The sequence below is a fragment of the Chenopodium quinoa genome, unplaced genomic scaffold, assembly GCF_001683475.1.
Source record: "Chenopodium quinoa cultivar QQ74 unplaced genomic scaffold, ASM168347v1, whole genome shotgun sequence".
Classification (NCBI taxonomy): domain Eukaryota; kingdom Viridiplantae; phylum Streptophyta; class Magnoliopsida; order Caryophyllales; family Amaranthaceae; genus Chenopodium; species Chenopodium quinoa.
This window is the reverse complement of record NW_018744093.1, coordinates 1,868,067-1,889,017: the sequence shown is the minus strand read 5'-3', so window position 1 is coordinate 1,889,017 and position 20,951 is coordinate 1,868,067.

Below are 20,951 nucleotides of genomic sequence, written 5' to 3'. Positions count from 1 at the left end.
TCCACTTATTACCACGGTTGGTCAGCCCTCTAGCAGAAGAGGTTCTCTATATGTATTTGGCCGTCTCAGATCATGCCCTCAGTGCCGTTCTCTTAGCTGAGAGAGACGACATTTAGCTCTTGGTCCATTTCATTAGCCATGTTCTTCGACATGATGAGCTACGGTACCCCTCGGTTGAAAAATTTGGCCTTGCTCTTTTCATGGCAATCAAGAAGTTGAAACCTTACTTCTTGGCACATCCGGTGGTGGTCTACACAGACCAACCCCTCAAGCGGCCAATGAAAACCTTGGATTCATCCGTTAGAATGCTCAAATGAGCTATTGAAATGCAAAGTATGGAAGTAACCTTCGAACCAAGAAAGGCAGTGAAAGGTTAGGCGTTCGCCGACTTCATTGTCGAAATGACGAGGTCGGCTGAGCCAGAAAATGTTGATCAAGTTTGGAAGTTATATGTAGACGGAAGCTCTACTATGAACGGCTGTGGTGCAGGCGTAATATGCAAGTCACCGAAAGGGGTCAAATATGAATATGCACTACGGTTCAAGTTCCAAGCCTCAAATAATGAGGCGGAATATGAGGCCCTGCTAGCCGGTATTCGCATGTGTGAAGCGGCAGGGGCAAGGAAGGTTGACGCCTTCTCTGACTCAAAGTTGATCGTTTGCCAATACCATGGTGACTACGAGGCCACCCATCCGGCTAAGATCAAATATCTGCAGGCGGTCAAAGATGAGGCCGGGACACTTGATGAATTTCATCTAAGTTAGGTGCCCAGGTCAGAAAATAATTAGGCGAAAGCACTCTCTAAGCTAGCATCATCCGCCTCCTATGATACGCCTAGGCCGGTCTTCTGGGAAGTCATGGAAAAAAAAAATATTGAGCATGATCCCATTGGAGTTCTTGACCGAAGCTCGACCTAGATGGATGCCATCCGTGCTTATCTGGCAGACGGCACTTTGTAGATGCTCCTTCAGAAGTGGTTGCATTGAAGAAGCGAGCCGCATGTTTTGAGATCCATAATGGAGAACTCATCAGGAAGGGTTACCTCCAGCCGCTACTGAAATGTGTTACCCTAGAAAGGGGGAAAGAAGTTCTAGAGGATCTGCACTCGGGCTTTTGTGCATCACATATAGGTGGCAGAACTCTAGATAAAAGGGCTAGGCGGCAGTGCTACTTTTGGCCCACTCTTGAGGCAGACGCTATGGAAATGGTGAAGAAGTGTGATAAGTGTAAAAAATGTGGCAAACTCATACACCGTCAGGCTACTGATTTGACGGCTATCTACAGCCCGGTTCCATTTGCAAAATGGGGCCTGGACATCCTTGGTCCATAAACGCCTGCTACAAGCAGACGGAGGTACATCCTGGTCACCGGTAGGGCCAATGAGCAAGGAAAGCTAACCCCCAATTGGGAAGGCCCCTACCGGATTTTTGAAGAAGTTAGAGGCGGCACCTACCGCCTGGAAACCCAGACGGTAGGAAGCTAGCTAGAACTTGGAATGTAGACAACTTGAAAAAGTACTACTTCTAAAGACTTGTAAATCTTTGTAAATAGAGTATGTTAATAAAAAGATGCTTTATTTATGTCTTCTTGTACAAAATCCCATTTGTGCAATGCACAACCGGGCATACATCTGCTCTAAATTGAATACATATAAGCTAAGTCTCAAACTTAGCAGCTATTTATAAGGCCAATGGTCGGATAGCCTTTAAACCGCCTGCTCCAACATGAATAGGCAACCGGCGCGCCTATTTGAATGAATTCGTCGAAGAGAGCATCTCCCAGGTACATTTTTCTATAAATCATAGCTCAGGTGGCTTTAACCGACTGTCTTGGTTAAAGATAACTCACGACCGTTTGAACACTCAATGGAAACCTAGATACAACCGGTTGTTGCTTCAAAGCAACACAAACGGTAACTGATATCTTGGTCAATATAACCAGTCTTTGCCGAAAGGCAGTACAGTCGGTTAAAAACCCAAATTAGGCAAGGTCAACCTTAGTAGTTAATTCATAACCTGGTTATGATGCTTACGCCCAGCCAATGGCCACCTGCATCCTAACAAACGACGATTAAGGATGTTAATGGGGCGGGGCGGGGCGGATGTTGGCCTTCCCATCCCCATCCCAGTCTAAACTTTTCATCCCCATCCCCATCCCCATCCGCGCTGCGGGTCTAAAATTCACCCTCATCCCCACCCCGGCGAGCACAATTCCAAAAATATCCCCGCCCCAACCCCCACTTGGATATCCACCCCTACCTAATCCCCACCTAAGACCCGCCTAATCCCCGCCTCCCAAATACACAATCCTTCATAATTAATAAAGATGGCAAAAAGAAAAAAATTGTTGTTAATATTACACATTTTTTTGTTTATAATATAAGTGTATTACAACGTATTATATTTACTATTTTATTTTACATAATTTTTTTTATAAAATAGTACAAAAGTATATAATTTTGTTTTAAAAAATATACGGATGTGGGGATGGGGCGGGTACGAATTGGGGTAGGTGGGGATGGGGCGGGTATGAAGTGGGGCTGGACAACCTAAAATCCACCCCCGTCCCATCACCCATGGCGGGTATGGTTTTTATCCCCATCCCCGCCCAATCACCCGCCAAACCAAGACCCATCCCCACCCTGTTGGGGCGGGGATGGGGCGGGTCTCCTATTTGACCCAAAGTGTAACTTGCAGCCGGTTAAACGAATAATCTAGGTTAGCCCTAGCCGGCACCGTCTGCTAATCCAACTTGGAGAATAATTTTACTTCTTTAAAGATGGTCAATGACCGTCTGTCTATCCGTCAAGATGCTTGATTAGACGACTGCCTGGTTAGGGATGGGAAATATCAAGCAAAAAACCGTCCAGGGGCGGGTAAAGCCACTGCATCTGGCTTACCGCATGTGCTGAGTCACTTGGAAAAAAGAAAAAGATTTGAACGAGCATACTAGAAAAATTGCAAAAATCGAAGCAAACAAAGCAAATTATATCAAAGGAAAATATGGGCAAAACCGATTCAGTAGGCATATTCTATTAATAAAAAATAATTTTCAGCCGGGACTACGTCCGGGGAAACATGAGATACTCGGCTCACAGGCCGGAGATAGAAAAAGAAAAAACAATCAATGTTCACTGCTGCTGGAAGGCTAAGACGTCTGGCCCTGACCGGGTGGAGGAGCATCTTGAGTTTGCTGAGGTTGGGTTTCATAAGCTTCACCTGGTGCTCGTTCTTCCGCCTGCTCCTCCTAATCTTCCTCGACAATGTCAGCCCATTCCTCGAAGGGAGCCGGCTTCTCAAGCCCAAGAGTTTGAGCGTCGTACGCCTCGGTGGCGTATTTGTACCTCAGCTCGAAAAACTCCCATTTTGTGTCCGGGTGGATGAGGGTCCAGGCCATTTTTATGCGAGCCTCGTAGTTCCGCTCATTTTCAGCAACCAGCCGGTCCTACTAGGCTTCCAGCTTGGCCTTGTGATTAGCCTACGTTTGGGCCAGCTCGTTCTTCAGCCGGGAGACGTCTGCCCTCAGTTGGGTGTTCTCCTTGTCGGCATCCCACGTCGACCTGGAGGTTTTTAACTTGCAGCTCAAAGTCAGCCACTTTCTTGTTGGTCGTGTCAGCAACCGCAGTGAGCTCCTTGATTGTCTCTTCCTGTTTTATCTCCCGGCTTTTAGTTTGTATTTCATACATTAAAGTGTTGTATTGAGTAACATCAATAAGGTCAGCCGCCCTCCTATTGGCGTCTCTTACCTCCTCTTGTTTCTTCCTCAATGAAACCTTGAGGCCGTCTACTCTTAACATCACCTACAAAACCAGCCGGAAAAAGGTTAACCTCTTAATATTGGTACAATTGGCAAAAGAGTAAATTTTTCAAGAGCACCCCAACCGGCCAATTACCTCAGCAAGCAGCGAGTTGATGCTTTCAATGTTGACCTAGTGCACACCCGAAACCGCCTTTTTTTCGGACCGGGTGAGAGTCCTCAACATCCTCTTGGCATATTTTTTGAAGGTTAGGCCAACAGGAAGAGGCATCTTCATCAATAAATTCATTCGTTAAGTATTGAGCATAGGCGGCACCTATATTCTGCCGGCTGCCTGAAGAATCCCCTGATTAGGTAGCTTGGCACTTGACTCACATAGGCCCAAGCGGCCAGGGGGGATCAAAGGTGAGAGTCATACCTTCATTTCTAGGCTGAGGGGTCATCCCACCTCCAACCGCATTGCAACCGGTCGCTATAGCAAGCTGCCGGCTTGAGGGAGTTTCAGGCTCCCTCGTCTCAACCTCAAGCGGCCTTATGTTTAGGCCAAGGTCTTTCAGGCTCTGGCCTGCTGAGGTGGGCCATTAGGTACGGGCGGGCTTTCGGAAGAGGGAGGGGCAGCGGGAACCCTCTAGGTCTTTTTAGCATCTTGGTTAGGGAGCGAGGAATGTTCTTGCTCCCCGTCTGAAAAAGAAACAAAGCAACCAATTAATATTAGAATTGACTTCAAACTATATAGTCGGTAATATCAGCCGGAGCTTACCCCATCATCCTTGGCCGCCAGTTGGACCCTCTTCTTATCTAACTAATCCTTCCGGATCTAAGCAGCCGATTTAGCGGGTGTCTTCTTTGGAGGCTCCATCTCTAATCCTTTCTCTACAAAGAAGAAAATCAAAGTAAAATGCCATTCAAGCATGATACAGACGGCATAAAGTGCTGGTTACCAGTCAACATACGTCTGCTAAACATTGTGCTAAGGCCACAGGCGGAAAGGAACGCCTCGTCCTTTAGCTAGTCCGGAAAAGGGACCCAGTTCTTGGGGACAATGATTTAGTCCCATCATCCAAAGGTATTGAGGTTCACTTGAAGAGCTTCGTGTCCATTATTTGCATCCAAGCCTCTTCCAGTACTCTACGACGGTCAAGGTCAAGGTCAAGAGCCGAAATAGTCGTTGGCATGGTCAAGGTCGTCATCCCAAACGACGGTTTCCTGCACAGGCGGTACTACAATTTCCCATCCTTCCCCAACCGGGCATTTCTTTAAAAATCCGAGGAAGGTAGCGTTCAGAGTGACCACATCCCTGGCGGTCATGTGCGCCTCTGTCGGATTATTGATGGAGGTCCATTTATACGCCTCCTTGTCTCCTTGGGGGCATCCGGTTCCAAGGTAGACTTTGAAGAGTCTAATTGTTGGACGATCTCTTCACCGCCTATATCCTTGGACTCTTCCAAAATATCATCACTGGGCGTTCTAGGCACACCCGGATGGTCATAATGTACAAGGTCAGCCGGAGCTTCGGCTGAGCCGTCTGATTGGTAGTCGGGGTCTACAGCCGTTCGTCTCGTCCGAGCCATTCTATCCTGCACATGAACAAAGATGGTCAGATTTGCAGAAAAGTAAGGGTGGTCCAAACACCCCAGACGACATCCTAAGTCTTAGACTTAGCCGTATCCGGTGACTGGCGGACAACTGTCCTAGGCTGTGCCGTGTGTGTGTTGGGTGAGTCCATTATTCTTTACAAGCTATACAACCGAAAAAAGTCAAAAATGTTGCAAGGGGTAGAGATGATACCTCGAAGAAGTTTTGAGTTTGGGGGAGGTTGACTAACTGGATCAGCAGCCGAAACTCTCTCTGTTGCTTGCTAGATACCCAGACGGTTGCTCGGATGTACCTACATGGAGAGCAAATGAATTATAGAAAAGCCCAGACGTTCCTCTGAAGTTTTGCTTCAAGATACCCCAGACGGTTGACCAGTTGTGGGTGTATTGAAAGCTAGGAGGATGTCAAAAGACCCTTAGGTGATTTTAATATGTTTTGAATGAAGAGCACTCAGACGGTAGTCGGTTGAGTGAAGAAAAAAAAGACGGTTGAGCTAGAACTAGCAGCCGGTATCAGAGCTCTCTTTTTCTCTCAGAAAAATTTCTCAAAAAATGGCAAAGTGTTGAAATTGAGGGGGGAAGGGATTTCTACTTATAGACAACCCCAGAAGGTGAACCGTCACCTTAAAAATTCAAATTCAAATTCAAAATTAAAAAAAAAAAAAGAGAAGGAGACGAAATGTCACCCCCTTAGAGCAAGACACCTGTCGCAGGTGCCACGTGGCAAGCCACGTGCCACCTGTGAGGGGCAAGTGTTTAGGGTAAAACTAACTGTCCACGTGGACCAATCATGTGCTGACACATGTCAGCATTAGAGGGGTTCTGAGAGAACCAATCCTCTGGTGACACGTGGCACTACAACCCATGAAAGGGGAACTGATCCCCTTACACTATAAATAGAGGAAAATCCTCATTTATTGTAGATCCATAAATACATACACTAAACCTGAGCAATATTAATTGCAGAATTCTCTTGGAATTCGAGAGAAAAACCCTTACATCCCGCACTTTTATACATCCGGATACGTTCTAACTTGATCGTCGGAGGCGGAACTCCACTCAACCGGAGTTTTCTGTGGTTTTGCAGGTACAGACGGTCAACACACATTCTTGGAATCATAACTCTCCCGAGGGACTCCAAAAACCCCGAAACAATAACAATAAATAGTTAATGATAATAATGGGATAATAATGCTAAAATCTGCTCTACTCTGTTAAAATCTGCTCTGCTATGCTTAAATCTGTTCTGCTCTGCCTAGAAAATCAAAAGAATAGGGCCTTAATCCGATTCAAATTCTGACTCTTTTCTGACCCTTCAACTCTCTTTCTTCTCTATAAATAGAGGTCGTGTCACCCCGTTTTTAATCACTAACAATCATCATCAATACCTTTTCTAATATTCTCTCTCTCTCTTAATTTCTCATATTCTTAGCCTAGCCAAAACACATCCTTGATATCCTGCTCAACCAAACACCAAACTTCCTTTATGAGATTTGAATACTCCTAGCCATCCTAATCAAAAGTAATTCCTAAAAACACTAACTAAAATAGATAAGGAGGTAGGGTCGAATCCACTGGGAAACAATGTTATTTTATTTCTAATTAATTATTATAATCTAAATTATCAAGTAACAAGTATGACTTTTATGTGAATTCATCTAAAAGAACTAATTAAACTAAGCAATTAAAACTAAGAGAATATCAATAAAATAAACACCTATAGCATAGGTTCACCAATAAATAATATTTCAGGATCAAAGACTCAATTATCAATGCATAAATTAATCAGATTATAAAGGGATTTTGCTACATATTAGAATCACAAAATTAATTTAGCGGTATTAACTCACATCTCTCGAATCTTGACTTAACCATTTATAAATTAACCTGCCTATTGAAACTAAGCCTTAACATCAATTCTCATCTTTCGAATCTTGAATCAATATTGCGTAACTCATACAATTAAACAAGCGCTAATCTAATTGCATAGCATTAAATCAATCAATAGGAAATTAATCTAAAACATTAACAATTAACAATAATAAATCATCCCTTCATATTATTTATCGATCCCCGAAAACCTTAGGATAATGTTTAGCAGACGTATGTTGACTGATAACCGACACTTTATGCCATCTGTATCATGCTTGAATGGCATTTGACTTTGATTTTCTTCTTTGCAGAGAAAGGATTAGAGATGGTGCCTCCAGTGAAAACACCCGCTAAATCGGCTGCTTAGATCTGGAAGGATCAGTTAGAGAAGAAGAGGGCCCAACTTGCGGCCAAGGATGATGGGGTAAACTCCGGCTGATGTTACTGTCTGTATAGTTTGAAGTCAATTATGATATTAACCGATTGCTTTGTTTCTTTTTTCAGACGGAGAACAAGAACGTTCCTCGCTAAAATGATCAGGCGAGGAGCCCTCCCAGCCTCCTTCCAAGTCCAGGAGGGTTCCGGCTGCCCCTCCTTCTTTTGTAAGAGCTTGACAGACCTTGGCCTAAACACAAGGCCAGCTGAGGTTGAGACGAGGGAGCCAAAAACTCCCTCAAGCCGACAGCTTGCTGTACCGACCGGTTCCAATGCGGCTGGGGGTGGGATGGCCCCTTAGCCTGGAAATGAAAGTATGGCTATCACCTTTGACCCCCCCCCCCCCTGGCCGCTTAGGCCTATGCGAGTCAAGTCCCAAGTGAAAGGAATGGTGTCCTTTCAACAAGTGTATTATTCTGATAGAGGGTTCAAAATTATTACTGAGCTAATTCTTTAGTACGGTCAAGTGATCGGAATGTCTAGGTGGAGGCCGCTTCCGATCAGTAATATTAAGGTATAATTAATATTACAGCTTAATCTTAACTGAACACTTCGGGTCGAACCCAATCGAACAACTGATACGAGACGACGAATTAATCCGAAAGATTTAATGTGTCATCGGAGTTTTACGAACACAGACGTCGGATATCGAGCCTAGGGCGTCGAGGCCGAGCATCGTCGCAAAATCACAAGCAACAAGTACGAGCATAGTCGTAGCACCACATTGGTCTAGCCATGTGGATGCTAGGCTAGCTCGAGCTAGCATGCACCTAGCATGGATAGGCGCAAGCCTAGACACACTAGGTGTGCTAGGCGCACCATCGCTAGCACTAGGTGCTAGCATGCGTGCGTGCCTAGCATGGCAGCACCATCGCTAGCACCGAGTGCTGGCATGCGTGCATACCTTGCATCGCAGCAGAATATGTGCTAGCTTGCGTGCTTGCCTTCGCATGGCAGCACCAAGCAGCACGTTGTGCTTCGCAATGCGCCTGTGCGTGGCCTAAGCCCCAGCACAATGCTAGCCCACGCTCAGCAGCCCAGCAGCACTACGCACCAGCCAGCAAGGCTGTGCGTGTGTGTGTGCGATGGCCAGGCAGCAGCGCCCAGCAGCCAAGCATGAAAATGCGTATGCGGGTTCCTGGGCCAATGCGTGTGCATGTGCGTTGGCTGGGCAGCAGCAGCATTAGCAGCGCTCAGTAGCCAGCAGCATGCGTGGCTCGTTAGCAGCACACATGCGCTAGCTGTGCTGGCTGGTGCGTGCTAGCCATGCTAGCTGCGCACAGCCTAGCAGTGCATGTTGGCCAGCTAGGCTAGCTGCCAGCCCAGCAATGCTTGGAGCCAGTTTGGGAGAGTGGGGACCAATCCTTTGGGCAAAGGCTTGGGGAGCAAGGCAATGGTCCCCCCCTTGCTTTTGGTCCTCACCTAAATCTCTCTCTCCCCTTGACACTTGTTGCATAGTGATTGCCTTGATTAATTATTTAATTTAGAATTAAATTAATTATCAGTTTTACTCATTCTCCCACATTAGTTGGGGAATGAAATCCAAGGGTTCATTTCCCTATAAATACCAAGGGTTTGGCATTTGGGAAAGAACACACTTGAGTGGAATAGTAAAGGAAACTCCATTGTTGAGTATACCTTGAAATTCGTAAAACTCCAAGTTTATATTTTGTCCGGGCGTCAACTAAACTTCGAGGCTTAGGACGATCGGGTCGGGTTCGAGGGTACGAACCGTCGGAGGCCTTGCATTTGCGAGGTTGAAGTAAGAGCTCTATTAGTGCACGAAGCACGCGTCTAGGGTATAAATCTTTATCCTTATTCTTTTAATTATGTATTAATTATGTTTTGCATGCTTTAATTGCTTTAGTTATCGGGGCGGGTCTTGGGGGGTTTCTTTCCGCGTAGTGAAGGTCACTAAGAAACCCTACACTAAGCTACCCAATCAGAGGATTCTTCAGGCAGCCGACAGAATATAGGTTCCGCCTATGCTCAATACTCAACGAATGAATCTGTTGTTGCAGATGCCTCTTCCCGTTGGCCTGACCTCCAATAATATGCCAAGAGGATGCTAAGGACTCTTACCCAGTCCGAAAAAGAGGCGGTGCCGAGTGTGCACCAGGTCAACATTGACCGCATCAACTCGCTGCTTGCTGAGGTAATTGGCTGGTTGGGGTGTTCTTGTACAATTTACTCTTTTGCCGGTTGTACCATAATTGAGAGGCGAACCCTTTTCCGGCTGGTTTTGCAGGTGATGTAAAGAGTAGACGGCCTCAAGGTTGCCTTGAGGAAGAAACAAGAGGAGGTAAGAGACGCCAATAGGCGGGCGGCTGACCATATTAACGTTACTTAATACAACACTTTAATGTATGAAATACAAATTAAAAGCCAGGAGATGAAACAGGAGGAGACAATCAAGGAGCTCACTGCGATTAATGACGCGGCCAACAAGAAGGTGGCTGACTTTGAGCTGCAAGTTAAAAACCTCCAGGCCGACGTCAAAGCGCTAGAAGATGCCGACAAGGAGAACACCCAACTGAGGGTAGACGTCTCCCGATAGAATAACGAGTTGGCCCAGACGCAAGCAAATCACAAGGCCAAGCTAGAAGTCGAGCAAGACCGGTTGCTTGATGAAAATGAGCGGGACCGCGAGGCTCGCATGAAAATGGCATGGACCCTCATCCACCCGTACACCGAATGGGAGTATTTCGAGCTGAGGTACAAGTACGCCACCGAGGTGTACAACGCTCAAACTCTCGGGCTTGAGAAGTCGGCTCCCTTCGAGGAATGGGCTGGCATTGTCGAGGAAGATGAGGAGGAGCAGGTGGAAGAACGAGTGCCAAGTGAGGCTAATGAAGCCCAACCTCAGCAACTCAAGATGCTCCTCCACCCGGTCAAGGCCAGACGTCTCAGCCTCCCCAACAGCAGTGAACCTTGATTGTTTTTTCTTTTTCTATCTCCAGCCTGCGAGCCGATTATCTATATATTCTTCTTTTCCCAGACGTAGTTCCGGCTGACAATTATTTTTTATTAATAGAATTTTCCGACTGAGTCGGTTTTGCCCATATTTGCCTTTGATATGATTTGCTTTGTTTGCTTCGATTTTTGTAATTTTTCTAGGATGCTCGTATAAATCTTTTTCTTTTTGCCAAGTGACTCAGTAGATGCGGTAAGCCGGATGCAATGGCTTTACCTGCCCCTCGACGGTTGTTTGCTTGATATTTCCTAACCCTAAGTAGGCAGCCGTCCAATCAAGTATTTGGACAGATAGACAGACGGTCATTGACCATATTTAACGAAGTAGAATTATTCTCCAAGTTGGATTAGCAGATGGTGCCGACTAGGGCCAACCTAGATTATTCGTTTAACCGACTGCGAATTACCCTTTGGGTAATCTGCCATCGCCGTTTGTTAGGATGCAGGCGGCCAATGGCCGGGAGTAAGAATCATAACCAGGTTATGAATTAACTGCTAAGGTTGACCTTGACTAATTAGGGTTTTTAACCGGCTGTAGTGCCTTTGGGCAAAGGCTAGTTATATTTTACCAAGATATCAGTTACCGTTTATGTTGCTTTGAAGCAACGACCGGTTGTATCTAGGTTTCAATTGAGTATTCAAATGGTCGTGAGTTATCTTTAACCTAGACATTCGGTTAAAGCCGCCTGAGCTATGATTTATAGAACAATGTACCACCCAAATGGGAGATGTCCTCTTCGACAAATTCACCCAAATGGGCGTCGCTGGTTGCCTGCTCATGTTGGAGCAGGCAGTTTAAAGGCTATCCGGCCATTGGCCTTATTAGTAGCTGCTATTTTTGAGACTTAGTTTATATCTACTCAATTTAGAGTAGATGTATGCCCGGTTGTGCATTGCACAAATGAGATTTTGTACAAGAAGAAATAAATAAAGCATCTTTTTATTAACATACTCTAATTTACAAAGATTTACAAGTCTTTAGAAGTAGTACTTTTTCAAGTTGTCTACATTCCAAGTTTTGGCTAGCTGCCTACCGTCTGGGGTTTTCAGGTGATAGGTGCTGCCTCTAACTTCTTCAAAATCCGGTAGGGGCCTTCCTAATTGGGGGTTAGCTTTTCTTGCTCGTTGGCCCTACCGGTGGCCTCCATTTTTAGTAGCACAAAGTCCCCCACTTTCAAGGACGTTTGTGCACCCTTCTGTTGTAGGCTCTCTTCATTCTCAAACGGTATATCTCATGACGCAAGGCGGCATTGCCCCTACGCTATGAGAGTGAATCCAAGGCTAGACGCATGGCCTCCCAATTAGCCTCTTCATCATAGAGTATGATTCGAAGTGTTGGCTCGTAATGTTCAATAGGCAGGATGGCTTCAGTGCCATATGTCATGAGAAACGGGGTTTCACCGGTTACCCCCTTTTCGGTTGTTCTGATGGCCCATAGGACATGAGGAAACTCATCTGCCCATAGACCGTTTGAGATGAGTTTGTTGAAGGCTTCAACTTGGCCGTTTGCTTGAGGATAGTCGACTGATGCAAAGCAATGTGAGATCCCTTGATCTCCCAACCAGCTTTTTAGGGTAGGCGTTACAAACTAAGGACCATTGTCGAAGACCATAGACATAGGTACCCAAAATTTCTGACACTTACCACACTTGTTCACCATTTCCATGGTGTTTGCCTCAAGAGTGGGCCAAAAGTAGCCCTGCCGCCTAGCCTTTTTGGCTAAAGTTCTGCCGCCTATATGTGATGCACAAAAGCTTGAGTTCAGATCCTCTAGAACTTCTTTCCCCCTTTCAAGGGTAACACATTTCAGCAGTGGCTGGAGGTAACCCTTCCTGATAAGTTCTCCATTATGGATCTCAAAACTTGCGGCTCGCTTCTTCAATGCAACCACTTCTGAAGGGGCATCCGCAAAGTGTCGTTTGCCAAATAAGCCCGGATGGCATCCATCCAGGTCGAGCTTTGGTCAAGAACTCCAATGGGATCATGCTCAATACTTCTTTTTTCCATGACTTCCCAAAAGACTGGCCTAAGCGTATCATGGGAGGCGGATGATGCCAGCTTAGAGAGTGCATTCGCCTAATTATTTTCTGACCTGGGCACCTGACTTAGATGAAATTCATCAAGTGTCCCGGCCTCATCTTTGACCGCCTGCAAATATTTGATCTTAGTCAAATGGGTGGCCTCGTAGTCAACATGGTATTGGCTAACGATCAACTGTGAGTCAGAATAGGCGTCAACCTTCCTTGCCCCTGCCGCTTTACACATGCGAATACCGGCTAGTAGGGCCACATATTCCGCCTCATTATTTGAGGCTTATAACTTGAACCGTAGTGCATATTCGTATTTGTCCTCTTCCGGCGACTTGCATATTACGCCTGCACCACAGCCGTTCATAGTAGAGCTTCCGTCTACATATAACTTCCAAACTTGATCAAAATTTTCCAGCTGAGCCGGCCTCGTCATTTCGACAATGAAGTCGGCGAACACCTGACCTTTCACTGCCTTTCTTGGTTCGAAGGTTATTTCCAAACTTTGCATTTCAATAACCCATTTGAGCATTCTGCCGGATGACTCCAAGGTTGTCATTGGCCGCTTGAGGGGTTGGTCTGTGTAGACCACCACCGGAGGTGCTAAGAAGTAAGGTTTCAACTTCTTGATTGCCATGAAAAGAGCAAGGCCAAATTTTTCAACCACGGGGTACCGCAGCTCAGCATGTCGAAGAACATGGCTAATGAAATAGACTGGGAGTTGAATGCCGTCTCTCTCAGCTAGGAGAACGACATTGAGGGCATGATTTGAGATGGCCAAATACATATAGAGAACCTCTCCTGCTAGAGGGTTGACCAACCGTGGCAATGAGTGGAGGTGCTATTTCAATTTCTGGAATGCCGCCTCAGCATTTTCTCCCTATTCAAATCTAGTCTTCTTTTTTATTTCTTGGAAGAAGTTGAGGCACTTGTCACGACTTGACCAGCTGAGGAATCTCCCCAATGCCGCCAGACAATCGGTAAGTTTTTAAACTTCCTTGAAAGTGCTAGGTGACTTCATGTCGATTACCGCCTGTACTTTTTTGGGTTGGCCTCTATCCCCTTTTGATCAATCAAAAATCTTTTTTCTGAGACTCAACACCAAAGACAAACTTCTGAGACTCAACACCAAAGACAAACTTTTTAGGATTAAACATGACCTTGTGCCGCTTGAGGGTGGTGAATGTTTCTCGGAGGTCAACAAGGTGATCCGTCTGTAGCTTAGATTTGACTATCATGTCATCAATGTACGCCTCCACATTCCTCCCAATTTGATTAATGAAGACTGTATTAATCATTCGTTGGAAGGTTGCAGGCGCATTCTTCAGCCCAAATGGCATCACCGTGTAACAGAATAACTTTTGATCAGTGACGAATGCCGTCTTCTCTTGATCTTTTTTCCACAATGGTATCTAATGGAAGCCTGAGTAGGCGTCCATGAAGCTCATCAAGGCATGACCGGTTGTGGAGTCGACTAAACTGTCAATCTTTTGAAATGGATAACTATCCTTCGGACATGCCTTATTCAGATCTACGTAATCAACACACATCCGATAGGTACGATTCGACTTCTTAACGAGGACAACGTTTGCTACCCAACCCGGGTAGTAACATTGCTGAATGAACTTGGAATCCATCAACTTCTTGACCTCGGCGGCAGCCGCCTAAGATCTTTCCTCGCTGTGATTTCTCTTCTTTTGCCTTACCGACTTCTTTTTTGGACCCACAACGAGTTTGTGGACAGCAAGATCCGAGCTGACACCTAGCATCACTTCCACTTCAAAGGCAAAAATGTCTTTGAATTCTTTTAGCAGTTGGTGCAAATCTGCACCCAACTTGGCAAAAGCAACCATCCCCACCTTAACGGTTATTTCCAGACGGCTGTCGTCAAGAACAATGTCATTATTCTCATTAGCCCGCAGGGGACGGAGATCATCTGACCATTCTGTAGGGTTTCGTAGTGACTCGACACTAGGCGGAAGGAAACCCCCCCAAGACCCGCCCCTTAATTAAACCAATTAACAAGCATAATAAACTTAATCAAACAAGACTAAGAATAAGAATTATACCTTTGTTGCATGCTTCGCTCCCGAAGAGCTCTTACTTCAAAATCCCGAAACCACGAGATCTCCGACGGATCGTACCCTCGACCCGACCCAAGCGTCCTAAGTCTTGAAGGTTAGTCAAGATCCGGACAAAACAAAATTATGAGATTTACGAATCAAAGGTTTACTCTAATTATAAGAGTTGCCTTTTTAATTCCACTCAAGGTTGTGAATTTCCCAATACCATGCCTTTGGTATTTATAGGGAAATGCACCCTTGATTTCCAATCTCCCATCAATGTGGGAGAGTTGGTAAAATCAACAATTTATTTAATTCTAAATTAAATAAATAATCAACTTAATCACATTGCGACAAATGACACAATCACATGGTTGAGTGATGGCCAAGGTTAGGAGGGGGGGGGACCATTCGCCTTGCTCCCCAAGGCCTTGATTTGGTCCCCACATCCATGCACAAAACCGGGTCAAGGAAGGCTAGCTGGCTGCCAGCTAGCGTGCCAGCTAGGGCTGCCAACTAGCACTGCCTTGCTGCCCAGCACCCTAGCCAGTCAGTGCGTGCTGGCGTTGGTGCGTGCTGGTGCCATGCGCTGGTGCGTGCTGGCACTGGTGCTATGCCTCGCATCTCTCGCTGCATCTCTCGCACCATTGCTAGCATGGCCAGCATGCGTGCTACTAGCGACAAACGCATGCTGGCCCCCTTGCCTCGCATCATGCGCATTAGCCTTGCACCATGCACCACACATCATGCACCGACCTCGCACCATTGCTAGCACAGCCAGCATGCCTGCTGCTAGCGAGCCACGCATGCTGGCCCTTTGCCTTTCACACGCATCAGCCTCGCATCACTCGCCTGCTGCTGCTGCTATGCCTTCCTCGCACACGCACACGCACACAAGGCCTACCATGGTGTTGTGCTTGTGCAAGAGGCATGCGATGGTGCCTAGCACCCAGGCACGCATGCTGCGATGCAGTGCCATGCGAAGGCATGCATGTGCGCAGGCATGCTTGTAGTGTTGATGCGATAAGATAAGGCACAAGCACACGCACACACGCACTGGCCTAGCCATGCGATTGTGCTGTGCTTGTGCTGCGATGATGCGATGGGCTGCCTAGTTGCTTGCGATAGGCCAGCGATGGCGCGCCTAGGCTGCGATGGTGCTCCTAGCACACCTAGTGTGCTTACGCTTGCGCCTAGCCAAGCTAGGTGCATGCTAGCTTGAACTAGCCTAGCATCCACATGGCTAGGCCAGTGTGGTGCTAGGGCTATTTTTATACTTGTCGCTTTGTGATTTTACGACGCTCGGTCTCGACACCCTAGGCTCGATTTCCGACGTCTGTATTCGTAAAACTCTGTCGACTCATTAAATCCTTTTGGATTAATTTGTCGTCTCGGATCAGTGATTCGATTGGGTTCGACCCGAAGGGTTCAGTTAAGATTAAGCTGTAATATCAATTGTACCTCGATATTACTGATCGGAAGCATCCTCCACCTAGGCATTCCGATCACTTGATCTTACTAAAGAATTAACTCTGTAATAATTCTGAACCCTTTATCGGAAGAATACACTTGTTGGAAGGACACCATTCCTTTCAATCTCCCACTTGTCCTTCCGGACAAGTGTGCATACAGTGTATATCCCATTTCCTATGTCTCTTAATGTTTCTTCGTGAACTATAAGGTAAGATTCATTGTCATCCTTATTACGTTCAGAAGTGTTTCTCGATCTACAAGTTCGACTGTCAATAAGCAGATGATTTCTAAAATCCATCTGAGCACGGCCATGCATTTTCACAGTCTCGCTCTTTGAGCGGCCTTGTAAACCACAAAACATTTTCCCTATTGTTAATAGGGGGACAATCCTAGTCTTGCATTGTAAGTTCATCTTACTAGGAGGACTTAGTCTCCCGAGTGTTCCCGTTATGATCCCTAATTACGGCGGACGTTAGGAAACATCAAAGAGTCTAGTACTCAAACAAGAAAACTTCACAATACTCATGGTCGGAGGAAACAGGTTTCGATAGTCATAATGAGAAATGTACTTATGACAATTTTGAAATTTCTTAAAGTACTCTCATATGTCTTATCCAGTATAGTTCCAAACTATACCTGTGCAAATGATTTATGACTGTCACGTCCTCGCAGCACAAGAAACGGTGCTGTAAATCATACTACACACTAATCTATGGCGGTCATCAATCTTCCATCTGTTAAATGACCTCGATTAGGGACAATTTTCGATTTAAATATTCAATGTTCACTTAACAGGTGTTTCTTTATCAAAGACATGGTCTTCATACCCTGTTTTGAATATTTTCGTAAATCGAATGGACTCATTATTTAATTCTAAACCACAATTAAATAGTAATGGAGTGAATGATAATTTTGCACAAAAATTAATTTCTCCATAAATGAATGGTTTCAATACAGTGTCTTACATTAAAACTACCAGTTTAATTAAAAGACATGTACAGGGAATTTCAAAGCCAGTTTCCAACATGCTTGATTCCCATCGCCTCAATGTGCTTTTTGTGTTTCACCTGAGGCAGCGGTTTAGTCAATGGATCGGCCACATTATCATCTGTTCCAATCTTACAAATTCTGATTTCACCTTCGGATTTCCATTCCCTTATCATGTGAAATCGCCTTTGCACGTGTTTGACCTTCTGTTGTTCTCTGGGCTCCCTTGATTGAGGGTACAACACCAAGTTCGCTGATGAACTTGCGAATCCAAACAACTTCCTTGGCAGCTTCTGAAGCGGCCAAGTACTCGACTTCAGTTGTAGAGTTTGCAGTGGTGCTCTGCTTGGCACTCTTCCAACTAAACGCTCCTACATTAAGACAGAATATGTACCCCGACTGTGACTTGAAGTCGTCTCTATGAGTCTGGAAGCTAGCGTCGGTGTAACCTTCAACAACCAATTCTTTGTGGCCTCCATACACCAGGAACTTATCCTTGTTCCTTTTCAGGTACTTTAGGATATTCTTGGCCGCAGTCCAATGTGCCTCTCCTGGGTTTGATTGGTATCGGCTCGTTGCACTCTAGGCATACGATACATCTGGCCTTGTACATATCATGGCATACATGATCGATCCAATCAGCAAAGCATATGGGAACATATTCATTCTTTCTCGCTCAACAGGTGTCTGTGGACACTGTTTCTTGCTGAGAGTTATGCCATGGGACATGGGTAAGTGCCCTCTCTTGGCATTCTCCATGTTGAATCGAGCTAGTACCTTATCAACATAAGTAATCTGGCTTAATCCAATCATCCTTTTAGATATATCTTTGTAGATCTTGATGCCTAATATGTACTGTGCCTCTCCTAAGTCCTGCATTGAAAAACACTTTCCTAACCAGCCCTTTACGGACTCCAGTAATTTTGTGCTGTTTCCAATGAGAAGTATGTCATCGACATACAGGACTAGGAATACAATATCACTCCTACTAACCTTCTTGTATACACAAGATTCATCTGGATTATTGATAAAACCAAACTTGCTAATGGCTTCATCAAATCGCAGATTGCAACTTCTGTTGGCTTGCTTTAGTTCATAAATGGACTTCTTCAGCTCGCAAACCTTTCCAGCATTACCTGGATCGAAAAAACCTTCTGGCTGTGTCATATACACAGTTTCTTCCAAAATTCCATTTAGGAAGGCGGTTTTGACATCCATTTGCCATATTTCATAATCGTATTATGCAACAATCGCTACGATGATCCGGACGGATTTTAGCATTGCAACTGGTTGAAAAAGTTTAATCATAGTTAATCCCGTGGATTTGTCTATAACCTTTTGCCACCAGTCTAGCTTTGTATATAGATACATTTCCATCCTTGTCTGTCTTCACTTTGAAGATCCATTTGCAACCACTGGGTGTATAACCCTCGGGAAATTCACCAAGTCCCAGACTTGATTTTCAGACATGGAGTCCATCTCGGATCTCATGGCCTCTTGCCATTTTGCAGAGTCGGGGCTCGTCATAGCTTGCTTGTATGTCGACGGCTCATCACCATCCATGACTAGGATGTCCTGATCATCGGTTAAGACGATACCAAGGTATCTTTCTGGTTGAGATCTTTGCCGTTGCGACTTACAAAGGGTAATCGGTTGAGCATTTGCATTGTCAGTTTGATTATGACCAATCTTCTTAGATGCTTCCAAAGCATCTAGATTGTCAGTTTTGTCAAGTTGACATTGTTGCTCGTCCTCTCGAACTTCGTCGAGTTCAATTTTCCTCCCACTTGTCATTTTGGAAATGTGTACCCTTCTCCAAAAAGACACCATCACGAGCAACAAATACTTTGTTCCCGGATTTGTTTTAGAAGTAATACCCTTTGGTTTCTTTTGGATATCCCACAAAGAAACACTTATCCTATTTGGGGTGAAGTTTGTCCGAAATTAATCTCTTGACATATGCTTCGCATCCCCAAATCTTGAGAAAAGACAACCTAGGAGGTTTCTTAGTCCATAATACATATGGAGTCTTTTCAACAACTTTTGACGGAGCTCTGTTTAGTGTTAGTGTTGCAGTTTGTAGCGCATGTCCCCAGAAAGAGACAGGGAGTTCACTAAGACCCATCATTGATCGAACCATGTCTAACAAGGTTCAATTCCTCCGTTCGGACACTCAGTTCCATTGAGGAGTTCCGGGAGGTGTCAACTCTGAAAGAATGCCATTTTCTTTCAAGTGATCGTCGAATTCATGGCTCAAATATTCGCCACCTCGATCCGATCGAAGTGCTTTAATTTTCTTGCCAATTTGATTTTCAACTTCTTTCTGAAATTCTTTGAATTTCTTAAAGGATTCAGATTTATTTGACATTAAGTAGATATAGCCATATCTACTAAAATCGTCGGTGAAAGTGATGAAATACCGGTAACCTTGTCTTGCGGGTGTACTCATTGGTCCACATACATCCGTGTGTATTAGACCTAATAAGTCACTTGCCCTTTCTCCCAACTTGGAGAATGGCTGTTTTATTATCTTGCCTAATAGACATCCTTCGCAATTTTCAAACGACTCTAAGTCGAATGAGTCAAGAACACCTTCTTGAAGAAGTTTCTTGATGCGCTTGATGTTAATATGGCCAAGACGACAATGCCACAAGTAGGTTTGATTTGACTCGATGGTCTTAGCCCTTTTGGCAGTATTATCGATGTTATAAACCTGTTTGTCTAGTGAAAGCACATAAAGACCATTTTCTGAATGTTCCTTACCATATAAAACATTATCAAAATAAATAAAACAACTATTGTTTTTGATTCGAAATTTGAATCCTTTGGCGTCCAACGCCGATATTGAAATAATGTTTTTGGTCACTCTTGGAACATGATAGCAGTTTTCAAGTTCTAGAATAAGCCCTGAGGGCAAAGACAAACTGAGAGTTCAAACGGAGACGACAGACATCCTTGCTCAATTGCCGACCCGAAGCTCGACCTCTCTCTTCTCTAGCCTCCTATTTATCCTTAGTCCCTAAGCATTGGAACAAAGGTGTGAGCCACATCCAGTATCTAATACCCACGATGTTTTGCTAGCAAAGTTTAAGTCTATAACGAAAATACCTGATGAAGAAGCAACGTTGCCGTTCTTCTTATCTTCCTTGAATTTGAGGCAGTCCCGTTTCCAATGTCCCTTCTTCTTGCAGTAGAAACATTTGGAATCAGATTTAGAAGAGGCTGCCTTTTTGTCCTTGCTGCCCTTGGCAGATTTTGACTTAGGCGGGAACTTCTTCTTTTTCCCTTTAAACCTCTTCTTTTTACCCGGACGTTTGAATGGCTTGACCTTCCTCACCATGAGCATGTCATGCTTACCCTCATCCTTGAGGGTTTTCTCGGCTTGCTTCAACATACCATGAAGCTCGGTGAGGGTTTTCTCCATACTATGCATATTATAGTTCATTTTGAACTGATCATAGCCTTTGTGAAGCGAGTGGAGAATGATGTCAATTGCCATTTCGGTTGAATACCCAGCATCAAGCCTTTCCATGTTCTCAAATAATCTAATCATTTTGAGGACATGCGCGCTGACTGGCTAACCTTTCTTGAGCTTGCTCTCAAGGATCTGCCTGTGGGTTTCGAACCTTTCAGTTCGGGCCTGCTCTTGAAACGTATTCTGAAGCTCAGAAATGATCTCAAAAGCCGTCTCTTTTTCAAAGAAAGTCTTTTGAAGGTCCGGAGACATGGGGGCCAACATGATGCATTTGACATCCCGATTGGCACTTGGC